The sequence below is a fragment of the Hypanus sabinus genome, chromosome 21, assembly GCF_030144855.1.
Source record: "Hypanus sabinus isolate sHypSab1 chromosome 21, sHypSab1.hap1, whole genome shotgun sequence".
Lineage (NCBI taxonomy): Eukaryota > Metazoa > Chordata > Chondrichthyes > Myliobatiformes > Dasyatidae > Hypanus > Hypanus sabinus.
In genome coordinates, this window is record NC_082726.1 from 46,844,158 (window position 1) to 46,864,576 (window position 20,419).

Below are 20,419 nucleotides of genomic sequence, written 5' to 3' on the forward strand. Positions count from 1 at the left end.
ATACCAACAGAGCATTGGAGGCACAACTGAAGCAAATCATTCTCCACAAATACAAGGACTCCGCTCCAGTACTAAAAGAGATTCCCCTTTAAATAATCACAGAATGAGGAAAACCTGCGCCAGTCTCAATGAACCAGACTAGATGAAGCAGAAAGCACAAGGGCTTAACAACTATTGCTAAGACAACAATTAGTAGATACAGGTGCTTGTGAAATCTAGAAGGCCTACGCTGTATGGCACGCCGCAGAGGCCCGAAGGGATCTTGGCACACAAGTGTCACCGCGTTTCCAGCAGCAATATGTCACACCCACAACTTGGTAATTTTTGGAATGTGGGAGGAAACTGGAACACCCAGATGAAACCCACATGGTCATGAGAAGAACAGACAAACTCCTCAGGGACAACAACAGGAATTCAACCCTGATCATTGTCACTGTAAAGCATTATGCTAATCATCACTCTACCATGTCACTTTTGTTTGCATTGTCAACCATACACATCTTTCCACATACATGTACGTTGAGGTAGTACAAAGAGAAAATAGTAACAGAATGAAGAATATAGTGTGAGTAACAGAGAGCGTGCAGAGTAGGGAGACAAAAAGGGGCCATGATTTAGATTTAGAGTTTAAGTCTTCATCATTATTGCACAAGAAATCAATTCAAGCTTCATATAACAATGGGATAGGATTTGTCCTTTAGTCTGGTGATACATGTTCTCAAGTTTTGTATCTGCCCAATAGGAGACTGGAGAAGAAAGAAGATACATTTAGAAAAGTGACACCGAGCTAAAATATTAGTTTGTATCTTATTGAATGTTAGAGCTGTCCCGAGGGGCAAACAGCCCCTTGGTTCTTAAAACAAATATATAATCAGGAAGGGAGATGGGTGACAGATCATCAGTAAATGTGCTAATGGAATGGAAGTCACTCACTCTGAGTGGTGTGGACAATTCCCAGCCACTTGAGTGGGTGCAAAAGAGTTGTCTGCCTTTCTAAGGGCAGTTGTCCTAAATAAAGACTTGATTTTGATTGCTGTTGATCTCAAATCTATCTTCAACTTTGGTATTTAACTCCAGAGTCAGAAATGTTGCCGCTGTTGTTTCAATAGTCGGAATGCTGGGACTGACATCTTGCAGGCAGTACTTAAAGCTGGCAATTTATCACTTCAATCAGAAAGGAAAGCAGGTTCAGAATAATCCTCCACATGACCAGTCCACAATCATCTACCTTCCACGGCTGAGTTTCATATCTGTGTAAAAGGTGGGTGACTTTTCACGAAGACAGCAGTGAACTTTGTGGGGATCCAGAGAGAAGCCTGGCTGTCATTGATGGATTAGCTGGTCGAGCTTCCACCCAAATTCAGGATAAATGATCAAAGGGAAGCGTCTGGCTCCGTGTGTCCTGCGGAACGCTTGTAGGCATGAGAACAGCACTAAAGACAAAACAGTCGGGTGTCCTGTCCTTGCTGTGAAATGTCAGTGACTCCGGGAAGGCTGCTTCATCTACCTCTGCAGCAGGCAGCCAATTTATCAGCCAACAGCTCACTGACACCAAACCACTTCAAGATCTAAGCCTTTCAGAAAATATTCTTTCACATATCTGATTATTTGTAACATTGTTCTGCAAAGATCAGTGAAAGTAGAAAGCTGCTTGTCCTTCCCTTATTCTTTGTACTGACATTTATTTTTTCTCCTCCATCTCTGTTGTCCTTCCTGTGCCATTCTACCTGTGTTCTGCATTGAACTCCAGAACACAATGTGGTAACTATTCTTCTGTTACTGAAGCAGACAAAAGAAGTTTCCACTTCTATCTAGAGAACAGGGAATATAGAACAGAGGCAGCACAGAAACAGGCCCTTCAGCCCATAATGACCATGATACGCCAATCAAAACTAATCTCAACTTCCTACACAAGGCTTTTATCTCTCCATTCAGTTGTCTGTCTAAATGCCTCTGAAATGTTGCTGTTTTCTCTGCTTCCACCAGTTCCTATGGCTGCATGCTCCAGGTACCTACTACACTATGCATAAAAAAAATAAAATTTCCCTTGTAAGTTCCTCCTTTGACCTTAGACTGATAACTTCTAGTATATAGCATTTCCACCCTGGAAAATAAAACTCTGACTTTCTACCCTGACCGTGCCTCTCATGATTTTATGTATTTCCCTCAGGTCCAGGTCCAATGCTCCAAGGTTGTTCAATCTCTCCCCATCACTAATACTCTCTAATCCAGTACCAATTAAAGCTATATCCCGAACATTGTTCTATTCGTCAACCAAAACAGCAAGGATGTTATCACGTGACACCCGTTTGTGGAACCTTCCTGTGCCCTTACAGTTTGCTTTGTCTATCTTCTTTCATAGCCTTCAGTACACTGAAGCTGCTGTGAGCTTCCATTTGACACTATACAAACTGGAGTCTCCACACCCTCCCTCAGCTCCTTGGCCCCTTTTCAACGTATGTTCATATGAAATAACAACAGAACTAGGCCTTTCAGCCCTTTGAAGCTGCTCTACTATTCAATAAGTTCAGAAAGAGATACTACCTCAAACATTGCTTTCCTGTCCTATCTCCCTCAAATATCAACATCATTTTTGAATGTAATCAATGATTCAATATCCTCATCCTTCTTCAGAAGCCCTTTGGTCTTTCAGCTTCTCACATAATTCCCTGTCCTGTACCCGCCCACCCTCATCAGGTCTCATCTATCATAGGTGTTGCTTCAGTTTACAATTCCAAGGATTTGTTGAATGAACTTCAATCCACCTAGTTGAATGAAGAATTTTCTCTTGATACCTCTCTTAAATGGACCACATCTTCTTTTCCATTGTAATCCTGATTTCTAGATTCTTTTTCCAAGGAAAACAACCTCCTACATCTATCTGTTTTAATGAGGTCACCTTTTGGTCTTCTAAAATGTAAAGAATGGAGACCTAGTTCACTCAATCTAACTTCAAAAAACAGACTTGTCAACCTCAGAATCAGTCAGACAATCCTTCACTGCACACACTCTGAAGCACATATATCCTTCTTCAGGTAAGGAGATCAGAAATATACAGAACACACAAGGTATGATCTCGACAAGGCCATATATATTTTCCCCCCATGGTACTCAAAAACACTTGCAATCAAGACCAACCTACCAAGCAGCTTGCCGTCCCTGTGTGTTTGCTTTCAGTGATTGTTATACAAGGAAGCAGGAGTCTTGTCAAAATTCACCTTCCAATCTCTCTCCTTTAAAATAATGCACCAGTATTTCAGCTTTTCTCTATGAAGTAGACATTGTGTTCCATCTTCTTCATTGCTGCCCATTGACTCAACTTGCCTACAAGCTGTTGCAGCTTCTTTGCACCTAGTTTCATGCCATCAGCTAACCTGCCCATGTTACATTTGGCCCCTTCAGCCAAATCATCTGCATAGGCTTTGAATAGATAGGCCTGTGTAGATAGATTTGTGTAGCACTCACTAGTCAAAATCTGCTATTTCTACATATCGTTTTCAATCTTTTCACTAACTGAAGTCACTAGAGCAGGGGTTCCCAAATGTTTAAGGCCGTGGACCAATACCATTAAGCAAGGTGTCTGTTGACCCCAGGTTGGGAACCTCTGCACTAGAGACTGCAGATGCTGGAACCTGGAGCTATACACAACATGCTGGAGTAACAGCAGGAGATGCAACATCTGTGGAGAGACAAATCATAACCACAGGATTCTGCAGATGCTAGAAATTCAGAGAAACACATATTAAATGCTGGATGAACTCAGCAGGACAGGTGGTATCTATGGAGAGGAAAGTCAACATTTTGGACGAGATCTTTCATCAGCATCTGAGAAGAGAAATGGATCATCAAATCTCTTAAACCATACTGTTGTACTGCCCCCAATTCCATGTGCACCTGTATGATTTTCATCAAACACCTTCTAAAGCTCCAAATACACCATCATTCCCACAATCCTGACTGAAAAGTTACAGAACCTGGGCCTCTATACCTCCCTCTGCAATTGGATCTTCAACTTCACAATTTGTGTGGATTAGTGATAATATCTCCTCCTCGCTGACAATCAACACTGGCGCACCTCAAGGGTGTGTGCTTAGCCCACTGCTCTGCTCTGTCTATACCCATGACTGCGTGGCTAGGCATAGCTCAAACACTATCTATAAATTTGCTGTTGATACAACCATTGTGGTAGAATCTCAGATGGAGAGGGAAGGGCGTACAGGAGTGAGATATACTGACTAGTGGAGTGGTGTCACAGCAAACCTTGTACTCAATGTCAGTAAGACGAAATAGCTGATTGTGGACTTCAGGAAGGGTAAGTCAAAGAAATACATACCAATCCTCATAGAGTGATCAGAAGTGGAGAGAGTGAGAAGTTTCAAGTTCCTGGGTGTCAAGATTTCTGAGGATCTAACCTGGTCCCAACATATCGATGCAGTTATAAAGAAGGCAAGACAGTGTCTATACTTTATTAGGAGTTGAGATTTAGTATGACAACAAATACACTCAAGAACTTCTATAGATGTACTGTGGAGAGCTTTCTGACAGGCTGCATCACTGCCTGATATGGAGGGGCTACTGCACACGACTGAAAGAAGCTGCAGAGGGTTGTAAATTTAGTCAGCTCCATCTTGGGTACTAGCCTACAAAGTACCTAGGATAACTTCAAGGAGTGGTGTCTCAGAAAGGCAGCCTCCATTATTAAGGACCTCCAGCACCCAGGGAATGCCCTTTTCTCACTGTTATCATCAAGTAGGGGGTACAGAAGCCTGAAGACACACACTCAGTGATTCAGGAACAGCTTCTTCCCCTCTGCCATCTGATTCCTAAATGGACATTGCACCCATGAACACTACCTCACTTTTTAATATATATTATTTCTGCTTTTTACATGATCTTTAATTTATTTAATATATGTATATAGTAATTGATTTACTTATTTCTTTATTATTATGATTATTATTTTTTTCTTCTTCTATATTATGCATGCATTGAACTGCTGCTGCTAAATTAACAAATTTCACGCCACATGCTGGTGATAATAAACCTGATTCTGATTCCTGAAAAAGCGTCTCAACTGGTTCTTCTTTTATATAGATGTTGCCTGACCCACTGAGTTCCTCCAGCATTTTGTGTAAATTGTTTTGAATGCATCACATCAATTGGTTCTGCCTCATCTGCTCTATTATTGTCACATCAGAATCAGAATCAGGTTTAATATCACCGGCATATATGATGTGAAATTTGTTAATTTTGTGGCAGCAATACATTCAGAAATCGGATGGCAGAGGGGAAGAAGCTTTTCCTGAATCATGAATGTGTGCCTTCAGGTTTCTGTACCTCCTTCCTGATGGTACCAATGAGAAAAAATATGCCCTGAGTGGTGGTGGTCTTTAATGATGGTTGCTGCCTTTTTGAGGCATCTCTTCTTGAAGATTTCCTGGACACTACAGAGTCTAGTGCCCATGATGGAGCTGACTAGGTTTACAACTTTCTGCAACTTACTTTGATCCTGTGCAGTAGTCTCCCATCCATACCCCATACTAGATGGTGATGCAGCCAGTTAGAATGCTCTGCATGGTACATCTGTAGATATTTGTGAGCGTTTTAGTGGCATATCAAATCTTCGCAAACTCCTAATGAAATATAGCCTTCTTTGTAGCTGCATCGATATGTTGAGACAAGTTAAATCCTCAAAGATATTGACACCCAGAAACTTGAAATTGCTCACTCTTTCCACTTCTAATCCCTTTATGAGGACTGGTGTGTCTTTCCTCATCTTACCCTTTCTGAAGTCCACAATCAGTTTTTGCTCCCAAGAAACTGCAGACTAGTCACGCATGGTAGCCTTATCATAAAACCACATTGTCTTGAATCAATCTTATTATTTTTAAGTGTATTAATATTCTGTTCTTTATCATATATTCCAACAATTTCCAAGCTACCCACATCAATCTGACTGGCTAGTAGTTCCTAGCTTTATCTCCTTCCTCTCTTAAGTAATGTGATCACATTTACAACTCTAATATGCAGGAGCTATTTCAGAATCTATGGAGATTTAAAAGATGTTAATCAGAATGCCTATTATCTCAATAACCATCTCTTTCAAACCTATGGCAAGTAGATCATCAGTCATTAGGATTTATCTGTTTTCAACTTCACCAGATCTCCTTTTGATTACTCCTCCTGTCCACAGGGCTACTTGGTTTTCCAGTATTTATGCTGACTGACTTCTACTGTGTTACTGAACAGCCAATGAAATAGACACAGGGCTCACTTCTCATTCAAATAAAATGTCTTTTTCAAGACTGGAAAATACAAGAGCTGAAAATAAAACCAAAGGATGCTGAAAGCTCAAAAGGCCAGGCAGCATCTGTGGAGAATGAACTTTGGTTTATGTCTCAGGTCAAAGACATTTCATTATACCTTAAAACAAAAGCTTAATACCATTTTTCTTTCCACCAATTCTTCCTGTCTGTTGAATATATCCACCATTTTGTGCTTTATTTAATTCTTAATAAGAATATCTATTATTGGTTATTAAAGTCCATATCCGAAACATTTTAATTTATTTTTCAAATTACAATGCAAAGTATGAGATTAAACTTGAAAATATGATCCATTAACTTCGCTGATCGAATCCCTGCTGAATTTCATAACAAACACTTGAAGATGGAAATACATTTTATGCCATTTGCGCAGGTGCACAGCCACTTACGCATATCATGCACACATCAAAGATTTTTTTCTTCCTTTGTGTTTCTTATAGAAGGCATACACTCACATCCAGAATTGCCCATTTGCTTTATAGAGGCAAATGTTAATGTACTTCTAACTGTCTTCAGGAAAACATCAGAACAGTGGGGAATATCCTGACGGGTTGTGTCCCGGCCTGGTATGGAAACACTGATGTCTAAGGATGGGGTAGACTACAAAAAATGGTGGATACAGCCCAGTCCGTCACAGGAAAAGCACTCTCCACTATTAAGCACATCTACAAGGAGCAATGGCACAACAAAAACAGCATCCACCATCTAGGCCATGCTCTTTTCTCACTGCTGTATCAAGAGGGAGATAGAAGAGCCTCAGGTTCCAAACCACTGGGTTAAGGAACAGTTATTACCTTTCAACCATCAGGGTCGTGAACCAGCATGGATAACTTCACTCGCCTCAACATTGACTCCACAACCTGTAGACCCAGTTTCCAGGTCTCCATAACTCATGGTCTCTATAATGTATTTACTTATTTATGGTTATTATTATTATTATTATTATTATTAGTTTCATTTTATAATTGCGGTTTGAGTCTTTTGCACATTGGTAGTTTGTCAATATTTGTGTGTAGTTTTGATTAATTATATTGTTTTTCTATGCTCTAATGTGAATGTCTGTGAGAAAATGGACCTCAGAGTAGTACATGATGACATATACACATATTGGCAATAAATTTACTTCTGAACCTTGAACTGTCTTGTGGTCCATGTAATAACTTCAATAACTTCCACATGATTCTGGGGTGGGGGGAGTGGTCATTTACTCCCTACCCTGTCCTGTCAACTACACCAAGGCAAATTTCTGTCTGTACCCCATCAATTTATGCAGGCTTTGCAGCTCTTGTAGAACAACTCGCTTCTCCACAATTCGCTGAACAGAAGATGCAAAAGCTGAAATCATGCACCACCAGTTTCAAGAGCAGCTTTTATCCCATTGTTGTAAGATGGACCTTAATGATGAACCCTTGACGCACAACAGCCTCCTCATGGCCCTTGTACTTTCTTGTCAACCTACACTGCATTCTATCAGTAACTGTGACTGTAGCACTGTGTCCTGCTGCTGTTGTTTTTCTTCTGTTGCTCTGTTGCTTGTGTTGTTCTACAAACATGATGGATGTGCTATGTTGCTGTCATAATGTGTGACAACACTCGTCACCAACACATACTTAGGTTGTGTTGATTCTTGACACAAATGACGTATCTTACTGTATGTTTTCATGTACATGTAAAACATGAATAGATCTGAATAATCTGAATCTAAATATTTTGCATCCTTTTAATGCTTTTCCCTTGTATTGCCTTATGCACTTGCGTTTTGAAATATTCAGCATAGATGACACACAGAACTACGTTTTTCACTGTATCTTGATACATGTGACAATAATAAATCAATTTCAGTTGAACCCCCTGGTTCTAACAGCCTTTTAAGGGGCAAAGTGTGGAAGGGTGGCAGCAACACATTTCTAGCATCCAGCATTTAGTTCTGACTCTATGAGCTGTCTGTGCGGAGTTTGCATGTTTTCTTAGAGGGGAATAAACTGCAAGCAGGACTAGTGCTACACCTGCCCCTTCACCTCCTCCCTTACCACCATTCAGAGCTCCAAAGTCTTTCCAGGTGTGGTGACCCCCCGACCTGGGAGTCTTTCCGGGTACTCCTTCTACTAAAGATGGCAGTATGCAGACACGCAGTGGCTATTTTAGCTCCCAATCACGGTGCTAGCTTTAAACTCTTAGACAGTGTCTCAAAGACTCCAGTCAGGGATTTCAGCTGTTCAAGGCTCCGCAAATACAACACCACTGTACTCTTAGACAAAGTTACTCTTAATCCACTGGTAGCAGAGTTAATAGCAGTGCTTAATGGACCAGGGTTTCTATGAAAAGCAGACCCAGCGACAGTGACCTGCCCTAAGTGGCTCATCTGAAGGAGCGGCAAACACAGGCGGTGTGAAAGGAAACAGAAATGAAACAATAGATCTGAGACATTAGCCAGGCTGCAAGCTAACCCAACCAGACTGGAGGTGCCATCACTTTTCCTGACAAACGTCTGCTTGGTAGAGAATAAAATGGACTCACTGATACTGAGAATGAACACATAGAAAGAGATGAGAAATTGCTGCATTTGTGTTTTCACTGAAACATGGTTACACAACAACATGCCTGACTCGGCATTACAAGTCAATGGGATGACTGTTCCACGCAGACAGGAACTCCCTGTCAGGGAAATCCAATGGAGGTGGAATCTCTATGTTCATTAACAAAGGTTGGTGCACAAACATCTGTAGTCAGCAGTCAGTGTTCTGGGAAATTGAACATTTTACAATTAAATGTCGGCCACATTACCTGCTCAGGGAGTATACTGCTGTGTTCATCACTACTGTCTACATCCCCCCAAGCACAAGCACAAGGTCACCTTGAGAGAGCTTTCCATAAAGTCTCTTCATAATTGCAGGAGACTTCAATCATGTTAACCTGCAGGACATTTTACCCAAATTCAACCAACAAGTCACCACGGCCACGAGGGGAACAGACTGGACCATCTTAATACAAACAGACTTACAAAGCCATCCCATGCCCTCATCTTGGCCTCCCTAACCATATCTCCATACTGTTAATCCCAGTATGCTGTCCACTGATAAAAATGGAGAAACCATTCAAGAGGATCATCACTTATCGCCTAGAAATCATCTCTATGCTTCAGGGCTGCTTTGAATGGAATAACTGGCAAAAGTTCAAGGAGGCCGCCACAAACAGAAAAGACACAGATCTCGAGGAATTTGCCTTATCTGTCATTGGCAACATCAGTACGAGTGTAGATGACACTGGTACCTCAAGAACGGTTATCGCACGGCCCAATCGGAAGCCCTGGCTGAAAGCAGAAGTACGCTCCCTACCAAAAGTCTGAAACGCTGCCTTCAGGTCCAGAGACAGAACGGCTCTCAGAGAAGTCAGGGGAAACCTCATCTCAAACAACCAGGGGGCAAAGGCCTCCTATGCACAAAAAAATTCAAGAGCACCTGTCCTGTAATGATCCTAGGCGTACAGTATGTGACTGAGCATCAAGGGCATTACCAACTAAGCAAGGAGAAAGGGCTTTGCCTGTACCAGTGACACCTCCCCCTCCTGCCCCTCTAAATGACTTTTATGCAAGCTTTGAGGCATGCAACATAAGGCTGGCCATGAAAGCAACCCATCACCCCTCCCAGGTGAGCAGCCACTGTCTGTAACTGCAGCAGACATGAGAAGGGCCTTAGGACCCCTTAAGGAGGCCAAGCCAGACAATATTCCAGGCCGAGTACTCAGGGAGTGTGCACACTAGCTCAATGATGTCTTCAATACTTCACTTATCCTGCCTGCTATCCCCACCTGCTTCAAATCAGCCATATTATCCTCATAAGAAGGAACTCTACACCTTCAAAAATAAATGGCACTAACACCAAACATCATGAAGTGTTTTGATCAGCTGATAATGGCACATATCAAAAACTCCATTGGAAACTCACCAATATGCTTACCAGCAGAACTGCTCTACGACAGGTGCCTTAGCATCTGCCATGCACCTGCTCCTGACATATATAACCATATATAACAATTACAGCATGAAAACAAGCCATTTCGGCCCTTCTAGTCTGTGCCAAACGCTTACTCTCACCTAGTCCCACCAACCTTCACTCAGCCCATAACCCTCCATTCCTTTCCTGTCCATCTACCTATCCAATTTTTTTTTAAGTGACAAAATCGAACCTGCCTCTACCACTTCTACTGGAAGCTCACTGCACACAGCTACCACTCTCTGAGTAAAGAAGTTCCCCCTCATGTTACCCCTAAATTTTTGCCCCTTAACTCTCAATTCATGTCCTTTTGTTTGAATCTCCCCTACTCTCAATGGAAAAAGCATATCCACGTCAACTCTATCTATCTTCCTCATAATTTTAAGTACCTCTATCAAGTCCCCCCCTCAATCTTCTACGCTCCAAAGAATAAAGACCTAATTTGTTCAACCTTTCTCTGTAACTTAGGTGCTGAAACCCAGGTAACATTCTAGTAAATCTCCTCTGTACTCTCTCTATTTTGTTGACATCTTTCCTATAATTCAGTGACCAAAACTGTACACAATACTCCAAATTTGGCCTCACCAATGCCTTGTACTATTTTCACATTACCTCCCAATTCCTATACTCAATGCTCTGATTTATAAAGGCCAGCATACCAAAAGCTTTCTTCACCACCCTATCCACATGAGATTCCACCTTCAGGGAACTATGCAACATTATTCCTAGATCACTCTGTTCTATTGCATTCCTCAATGCCCTACCATTTACCATGTATGTCCTATTTTGATTATTCCTACCAAAATGTAGCACCTCACACACTTATCAGCATTAAACTCCATCTGCCATCTTTCAGCCCGCTCTTCTAACTGGCCTAAATCTCTCTGCAAGCTTTGAAAACCTACTTCATTATCCACAAAGCCACCTATCTTAGTATCATCTGCATACTTTCTAATCCAATTTACCACCCCATCATCCAGATCATTAATGTATATAACAAACAACATTGTACAGATCCCTAAGGCACACCACTAGTCACTGGCCTCCAACCTGATAAACAGTTATCCACCACTACTCTCTGGCATCTCCCATCCAGCCACTGTTGAATCCATTTTACTACTTCGATATTAACACCTAAAGATTGAACCTTCCTAACTAACCTTCCGTGAGGAACCTTGTCAAAGGCCTTACTGAAGTCCATATAGACAACATCCACTGCTTTACCCTTGTCAACTTTCCTAGTAACCTCTTCAAAAAATTCAATAAGATTTGTCAAACATGACCTTCCACGCACAAATCCATGTTGACTATTCCTAATCAGACCCTGTCTATCCAGATAACTATATATACCATCTCTAAGAATACTTTCCATGAACTTACCCACCACTGATGTCAAACTTACAGGCCTATAATTGCTAGGTTTACTCTTAGAACCCTTTTTAAACAATGGAACCACATGAGCAACATGCCAATCAGCTGACACCAACACCGTATCTAATGACATTTGAAATATTTCTGTCAGATCCCCTGCTATTTCTACACTAACTTCCCTCAAGCTCCTAAGGAATATCCTGTCAGGATCCAGAGATTTATGCACTTTTATATTCCTTAAAAGCACCAGCACTTCCTCTTCTTTAATCGTCATAGTTTCCATAATGACCCTACTTGTTTCCCTTACCTTACGCAATTCAGTAGCCTTCTCCTTAGTGAATACCGAAGGATAGAAATTGCTCAAAATCTCCCCCATCACTCTTGGCTCCACACATAGCTGTCCACTCTGATTCTCTAAGGGACCAATTTTATCCCTCACTATCCTTTTGCTATTAATATAACTGTAGAATCCCTTTGGACTTATTTTCACCTTACTTGCCAAAGCTACCTTGTATCTTCTTTTAGCTTTTCTAATTTCTTTCTTAAGATTCTTTTTACATTCTATATATTCCTCGAGCACCTCATTTTCTCTATGCTGCCTATATTTATTGTAGATCTTTCTCTTTTTCCGAACCAAGTTTCCAATATCCAGAAAACAAGGAAACATGTCAGAATGCTATTCTGGATTTCACTTTGGCATTCAACGCTATTGCCCCAGAGAGCTTGGTGAACTAATTCCTACACCTCAGTCTAAATACACTTCTGAGCAACAGGCAACTAAAAAAGAAGGTAAAACATGAAATATGAAAGCAGACTAGCCTATAATATTAGCAGGATACTAAAAGTTTTTTCAGTTATATAAATAGTAAAATGCAGGTGAGAGTTGTTATTGGACCAGTGGTAAATGATGCTGGTGAGGTACTAACGGGGACAAAGAAATGGCACATGAATTTAATAGGTACCTTGCATCTGTCTTCACTGTGGAAGACACTAGTGGTGTGCCAGAGGTCCGTGAGTGTCAGAGTGTAGGAGTGAGTGCCATTACTACTACAAAGGAAAAATTGCTAGGCAGCTTCAAAGGTCTTAAGGTGGATAAGTCACATGGGTCTGTTGGACTACATTCCAGAATTCTGAGAGAGGTTGCTGAGGAACTAATGGATGCTGATATTCCAAGATGGCGGAACAACGCAGCTTGCAGTGGGCACTCTGGAGTTGATTATCTGGTATTTGTGAAGTGGGGTGCCTTGCACAATCATAATCAATTGAAAATGGATGTGGGAGCATGGAAGAACATCGGGGAATCTCCAGAAAGACCTTCTTCATTGCTGCTGCTGCTGTGAGGTCCAGGACTCTGCTGGGAAGAACAGGCCCCCAGTCCTCAGGGTCACGTTGCCGATGGCTGTTGGGGGGGGGGGGCCATCTTAATACGCTCGGCAGAGGATGGTGCTCAGAGAAGCTGTGCCAGAGGGGATGGTCATCGGCTCGGAGGTTCGACGGACTCAGAGTCCGCTGCGGTCAGGTCACTTTCGGTGTGTGCTGCGTCTGCGAGACTGCGATCGATGGAGCTTACGTTGCGTGCTGCGTCTGTGAGGCTGAGTTGGGCAGCGCCGTGGAAGTCCATAGCGGGGGTAGTCCCTTCTGGATGGTGAGTCTGTCGGGACCCTGGGGACTTGTGGAAACTGTGTGGTGATTTCTTTTGAACTTATAGTCCTTTAACATCTTTGGACTATTTTTACTGTGCCCATAGTCTGTTTTTAATCAATTATGCTATTGTTGGCACTGTTGTAACTATATGTTGTAACTATGTGGTTTTGTGCAGGTCTTGTAGCTTTAGTTTTTGGTCTTGTTTGTCTGGTGGATTTGGAGCTCCTTTCCAGGGAATGCGCTAAGACGGTAGTGCGATATTAATACACAGCAGCCTCTCCAGACTCTGGATTGGGGATTGCCGAAAGTTATGTGGATTTTCTAGTGTAGTCTGTTTTGTCATGTGCTTTTGTGACATCATTCTGGAGGAATGTTGTCTCATTTTTTAACTGCATTGCATTTGTGGTTTCTAAATGACAATAAATGGAATCTGAATCTGAATGTGGTGGTCATGATCTTTCAAGAATCACTTGACTCTAGCATGGTCCTGGAGGAATGGAAGATTGTAAGTGTCCCTCCACTCTTTAAGAAGAGAGGAAGGCAAAAGAAAATAAATTATAGGCCAATTAGACTAACCTCAGTGGCTGGGAAAGTGTTGTAGTCTATTATAAAGGATGAGATGTTGAGGTACTTGGAAGTTAATAGTAAAATAAGTCAAAGTCAGCATGGTTTCTGTAAAGGGAAATCTTGCCTGACAAATCTATTAGAGTTCTTCAAGGAAGTAACAAGCAGGTGGACAAAGGAGAGGCAGTGAACATCATTTACTTGGATTTTGAGAAGAGATTTGATAAGGTGCCATACATGAGACTGCGTATCAAGATAAAATCCTATGGCATTACTGGAAAGATACTGGCATGGATAGTGGAATAGCTGACAGGCAGGAGGCAGCAAGTGGGAATAAAAGTAACCTTTTCTGGTTGGCTGCCAGTGTTCATTTCCTCAGACGTCAGTATTGGTACCGCTGCCTTTCACATTGTTTGTTAATGATTTAGATTATGGAATTAATGACTTTGTGGCAAAGTTTGTGGATGATATGAAGACAGGTGGAGGGGTAGGTAGTGCTGAAGAAGCAAAGTAGTTACAGCAGGACTTAGACAAATTGGAAGCATGGGCAAAAATGTGGCAGATGGAATACAGTGTTGGGAAATGTATGATAATGCATTTTGGTAATAGGAACAATAGGGTAGACTATTATCTAAATGGGGAGAAGGTTCAAACATCAGAGGTGCAGAGGAACATGGGAGTCTCATGCAAGACTCCCAGAAGATTAATTTACAGGTTGAGTCTGTGGTAAAGAAGGCAATTGCAATGTTGGATTTATTTTAAGGCAAATAGAGTATAAAAGCATGGAAATAATTCTGAGCCTTTACAAGACACTAGTCAGGCCACATATAGGGTATTGTCAAAAGTTTTGGGCCGTATATCTCAGAAAGGATGTGTTGTCATTAGAAAGAGTCCAGAGGAGGTTCACGAGGATGATTCTGGGAATGAAGGGGTTAACATATGAGGAGCATTTGGCAGCTTTTGGCCTGTACTCACTGGAATTTAAAAGAATATGGGGGGATCTCATTGAAACCGACTGAATGTTAAAAGGACTAGATAGGGTGCATGTGGACAGGATATTTCCTCTGGTGGGGGTATCCAGAACTAGAGCGCACAGCCACAAAATTGAGGGATGACCCTTTAGAACAGAATTTTTTTAGCCAGAGAGTAGTAAATCTGTGGAACGCTCTGCCAGATTGCAGTGGAGGCCAAGCCCATGCTTATATTTAAAGAGGAAGTTGATTGTTTCCTGATCAGTCAGGGAATCAAAGGATATGGCAAGAAAGCAGGTATATGGGGTTGAGTGGGATCTGGGATCATCCATGATGGAACGGCAGAGCAGACTCGATGGGCTGAATGGCCTAATTCTGCTGCTATGTCTTATGGTCTTATTGTCTTATAGTGTTGGACTCCTAAAAGACCTCAAACACTTAGGATGCACAACTCCTCCTCCCTCCCCATCATCCTCAATTATCCTCAGCATGGGTGCCCTGGCCAGGGTTGTGAGCTGAGCCTACTGTTGTACACTCTGCTCACACACGACTGCATGGCCAAACACTCCATTAACCACATTGCCGAGTTCGCCAATAACATGACAGCGAGGGGGCATCAGCGATGAGGCGGCCTACAGAGAGGAGGTGAAAGAGCTCTAGGCCAGGTGTCAGGAGAATAACCTCCTCTTTAATGTCAACAAGACAAAAGAGATGGTTATCGACTCCAGGAGAACTCATATCCTTCACACCCCCCTTTACCTCAGTGACACAGCTTTGGAAACTGCAAGCAGTGTTCTGCATTCTAACACACTTAACTGGGTTAATGATGAGACATTTTCTAGAGGCCCGGATGAAGGGTTTCAGTTGAGATCGTTACTGCTAATTTTCTTCTACAGATGCTGCCTGACCCTTTGAGTTCCTCCAACAGTCGTAATTTGCTCCAGATTCCAGCTTCTGCAGTCTCTTGTGCCTCTGGTCTTTATTCTCGCCTGTGACAGTTGCTTTATATCCTTCTGGTTGCATCAAGGAAACCAAGACAACAAAACAGGAGAGCAAAAGATCAAGGGGACTCTGAAAATACTCTCCCTTCTTATAAAAAAATATTTTTGCACAACAAATAATTCTGAGAAGCCTAACTGGAGAGCTGTAACAAGTGATTCAAACATCATGAGGGATTGTTTTCATGCTGCCTCGCCATTCCAGGACTAACAGCAGCTCTGACATATTACAGTCTGGCTGGTTTTATTGAGTTTGTTTTCCTGCTGTTATTTACTCAGTGCCATCTAATCGACCTTCAGTCCCAGAATATCAATTATGCCTACAGTAAATGCGAAGAATTTCCTATGAAATCAGCCAGCTGATGTATTGTGCCTGCTAGTTATCGAACTTCTCTGCAGCGATCCAGTGTGCTGGGAAGAGGAGCGAGGGCTCTGGAGCAAGTCCCCGTCCACAAAGCCCCAGCACCAACCAAAGGAGATACAAATAATATCCTGTCTTGCGGTCTTGGCTGACAGGCTGGACACTGGGATCGATTGCATGTTATTTCATTGAGGCGGCAGCTCCTTGACGCTGCCCCTCCCCTTCTCCCACATCACACCGCCCACCCTGTCCCCACTCAGCCATTTGTCTGGATTCCCACGGACAACTCAGGCACTATATCTTTGGGGTCACAGCCTCCCAGACAGGAGTCACGCATGGTGTGTGCCCTGCTGATGGATGTCCCATTAAAAGACCCATCTGCTGGCTCTTCAAACTGTAATTACAGTTGAAGTGAGCAATCTGTCTGCGGAGCTCCCTTATTGCCGTGTTTGACACCCTGGCAAAGATTGGTGAGAGCGGGGCAACAGTGAAATGCGTGCACGAGGTGGGTTTAGAAAGAGTTATGACTGCAGCAGTCTGCAATCAGTAATGATGTCCTTTTACTGCCCTACTCAATCCAAAGAAAGAAACATTGATTTTAAGTCGTCTGATTCCAATCCCGTTAATGTAAGAGTCTCGCTTTACAAACACCATTGAGTTACTCAATCATCCTGTCTTATTTACACCTTCAAATTTTCAGGCAATGCTTACCAAGGAAACATAGTGCATTTTAAAGGCAGCCTTGTATTTCTTCATTCCTTTTACAAACTCAGGACATCTCAGAATGTCTCACAGCCCATGAAGTTCTCCTGAAATGCAATTACTGCTGCTGGCTTGGTTTGATGTGACTTCAGGGTGGCTGTGCAGAGGCTCAAACATCAGTTCAATACCAACATAGCAGCTGGGAAGCTCAAATTCAAGAGATTAAATAAATCTGGAATAAATAGCAGATTCAACAATGGTCACCATGAAGTAACTGGTAAGTAATCAGTGGCAGTAATGGTTGGATTGTAAAAACTCATCTGTATCACCAGTGTGTTTCAGGGAATTAAATCTTCCCTAGATCTAGCTTAAATGTAGCTCCATACACTCGGTGCAGTGACTCCTAATACCTTCTTAATTTCAGGGGCACTTAGGGATCGACCATAATTTACCAGAAACTTCTACACAGTGCAAATCTATATAAAAAATCTACATCTGCTTTCTTGCAGACGTATAATCTTGGCAAAACTGACCACAGAATAACTGGGTGGACCATTCGGCCCATTGAGTTTTTACCAGCTCTTTGTAAAGTGCAGTCCAGATCATTGCTGCTAACTGTCCGAATAACCCTAGAAATGGTCTTCTTTCAGATACATATGGAGTCAAAGAGTCATAAAATTATAGGGTAAGACACCATGGAAACAGTCTCTTTGTGATGACCAAAGTACCCACCGAAACGAGCTCTATTTGTCCACATTTGTCCCCTATCATTTTAAATCTCTCTATCCATCCAGTAATCCAAATGTTTGAATGTTGTTATTTTAACCACTTCAACCACTTCTTGCAATAGCTCATTCCATATACACATCACCTTTTGCATGCAGAAGTTTCCCCTTGTGTCCTTTTTAAATCCTCCCCCACCCCCTTAAACATATGCCTCTAGATTTTGGTTCTTTTTACTCTGGGAAAATAGTCTGTACATTCACCCTATCTGTGCTGCTCCTGACTTCATACATCTCTGTAAGATCACCCCTCGGTCTCCTGCATTCCAAGCACTAAAAGTCCTAGCTGGTCCATCCTCTCCGGATAGCTCAGGCCTCCAAGTGCAGGCAACATTCTCGTAAAATCTTCTTTGCGTGCATTGAAGTTTAATGATGTACTAACTGGCTCACTTTGAAACATTTCAGTTGAATCCTCCACTTGCACAACCTAAGGCTATCCCATTTGGACCAGGCAGCTTATCCACCTCAAGTAGAGACAGCGTTCTTTGACCTCTGAAATCTCAGCAATGCATTCCTTTGCAGGGATTCCACCATTGTCCTAGTCACTCATTTACCAGTTTAACCATAGCCTTTTCCTATGAGTAAATTACCCTTTTGGCCCCACTACTCCTCCTCTTCCCTATTGTGCTTGCATATTTATAGAGTATGTTTGGGCTTCCTTTTGCATTCACTGATAGATTTCCCATGGACTTGCTTTACTCTCTTATTTACTTTTTTGGCTTCTCCTCTGAATGGTCTCCTCCTAGCACTGCCTATGTTAAAAAACTGGTCAACATACACAAAATGTTGGAGGAACTCAGCAGGCCAGGCAGCATCTATGAAAACGAGTACAGTCAACATTTCAGGCTGAAACCCTTCGGCAGGACTGGAGTGAAAAAGCAAAGGAGTAGATTTAAAAGGTGGGGGGACGGGAGAGAGATAGGTCAAACCTGAAAGGGGGGAATGAAGTAAAGAGCTGGGAAGTTGATTGGTGAGATGAGGTGAGGGGATGAGAAATTGAGAAGTGGGAAAGACATTACTGGAAGTTTGAGAAATCAATGGTTATGCCATCTTGCCACATCCTCCCACCACCCTACCAGGAATAGGGTTCCTTTTGTCCTCACCTACACGCAACCAGCCTCTGCATCCAGCACATAGTTTTCTGAAATTTCCAAAACCCTTTGCTCAATTCCTCCATCTCTGCCTTATCTGCTCTCAGGATGAGGCTTTTCATTCTAGAACAGAGATATCTTTCTTTTTCAAAGAAAGGGGTTTTCCTTCCTCTACCATCAATGCTACCCTCAACCGCATCTCTTCCATTTCACGCATGTCTGCTCTTACCCCATCCTCCCACCACCCTACCAGGGATAAAGTTCCTCTTGTCTTCACCTACCACCCCACCAGCATTCACATCCAGCACATAATTCTCCGAAACTTCCAAAAATCTCACCAATCAATTTCCCAGCTCTTCACTTCATCCCTCCCCCTCCAGGTTTCACCTATCACCTGGTGGTTCTCTCTTCCCTCCCCCTACCTTTTAAATCTACTCCTCTGCTTTTTTTCTCCAGTCCTGTTGAAAGGTTTCAGCCCAAAACGTTGATTGTACTTGTTTCCATAGATGCTGCCCAGCCTGAAGCCAATTCCTTCCGCATTTTGCGTGTGTTGCTGCAAATTTTCTCTTGTTTCTGGTTAAGAAATTGATACCTGCTATAAATTAATTTCTTTTTGCTCTCTTTCACTCTTTCTATATGGTCATCCAAGGAACTACAAATGTAATTGTCTCTCATCAGAATCAGGTTTAATATCACTGGTATTTGTTGTGAAATTTGTTGATTTGAGGCAACAGTACATTGCAATACATAATAATAGAAGCTATAGATTATAATCAGTATATTAAAACAAAAAAGCCAAAAACAAGAGGGAAAAATACTGAGGTAGTGTTCTTAGGTTCATTGTCCATTCAGAAATTTGAAGGAGGAGGGAAGAAGCGGTCCTGGAAATGATGAGTGCGTGTCTTCAGGCTGCTGATTTCGATGGTATCAATGAGAAGAGGGCAAGTTCTGGGTGATGGATGTCACCTTTTTGAAGCATCATTATTTGAAGATGTCCTAGCTGCTGGGGAGGATAATGCTCACGATGGAGATGGCTGAGTTTACAATTTCATTTTCTGATCCTGTGCAGAGGCCCCTCTTAACCAGGTGGTGATAACACAACTAGAATGCTTTCTATGGTACATCTGTAGAAATTTATGAGCATCTTTGGTGACATATCAATTCTTCTCAAACTCCTAATGAAATATAGCTGTTGTCATATCTATTTTGTATTTCTATCAATATGTTGGGTCCAGGTTAGATCTTCAGAGATGTTGACACCAGGAATTTCAAACTGCTTACTCTTTGCACCCCTGATCCCTCAAAAAGGACTAGTATATGTTCTCTCAACTTACTCTTCCTGAAGTTAACAATCAATTCCTTGGTCTTACTGATGCTGAGAACAAGAGTGTTGCTGCAACATCACTCAACCAGCTGATCTATCTCGCTCCTGTATGCCTCCTCATCACCATCTGAAATTCAGTCATCAATAGTCATCTGCAAATTTATAATCAGCATTTGAGCTGTGCCTAGCCACACAGTCATGGGTGTAGGGAGCGTAGAACAGTGGGCTAAGCATGCATTCTTGAGGTGTGCCAGTGTTGTTTGTCAGCGAGGAGGCATTATTTCTGATCCATA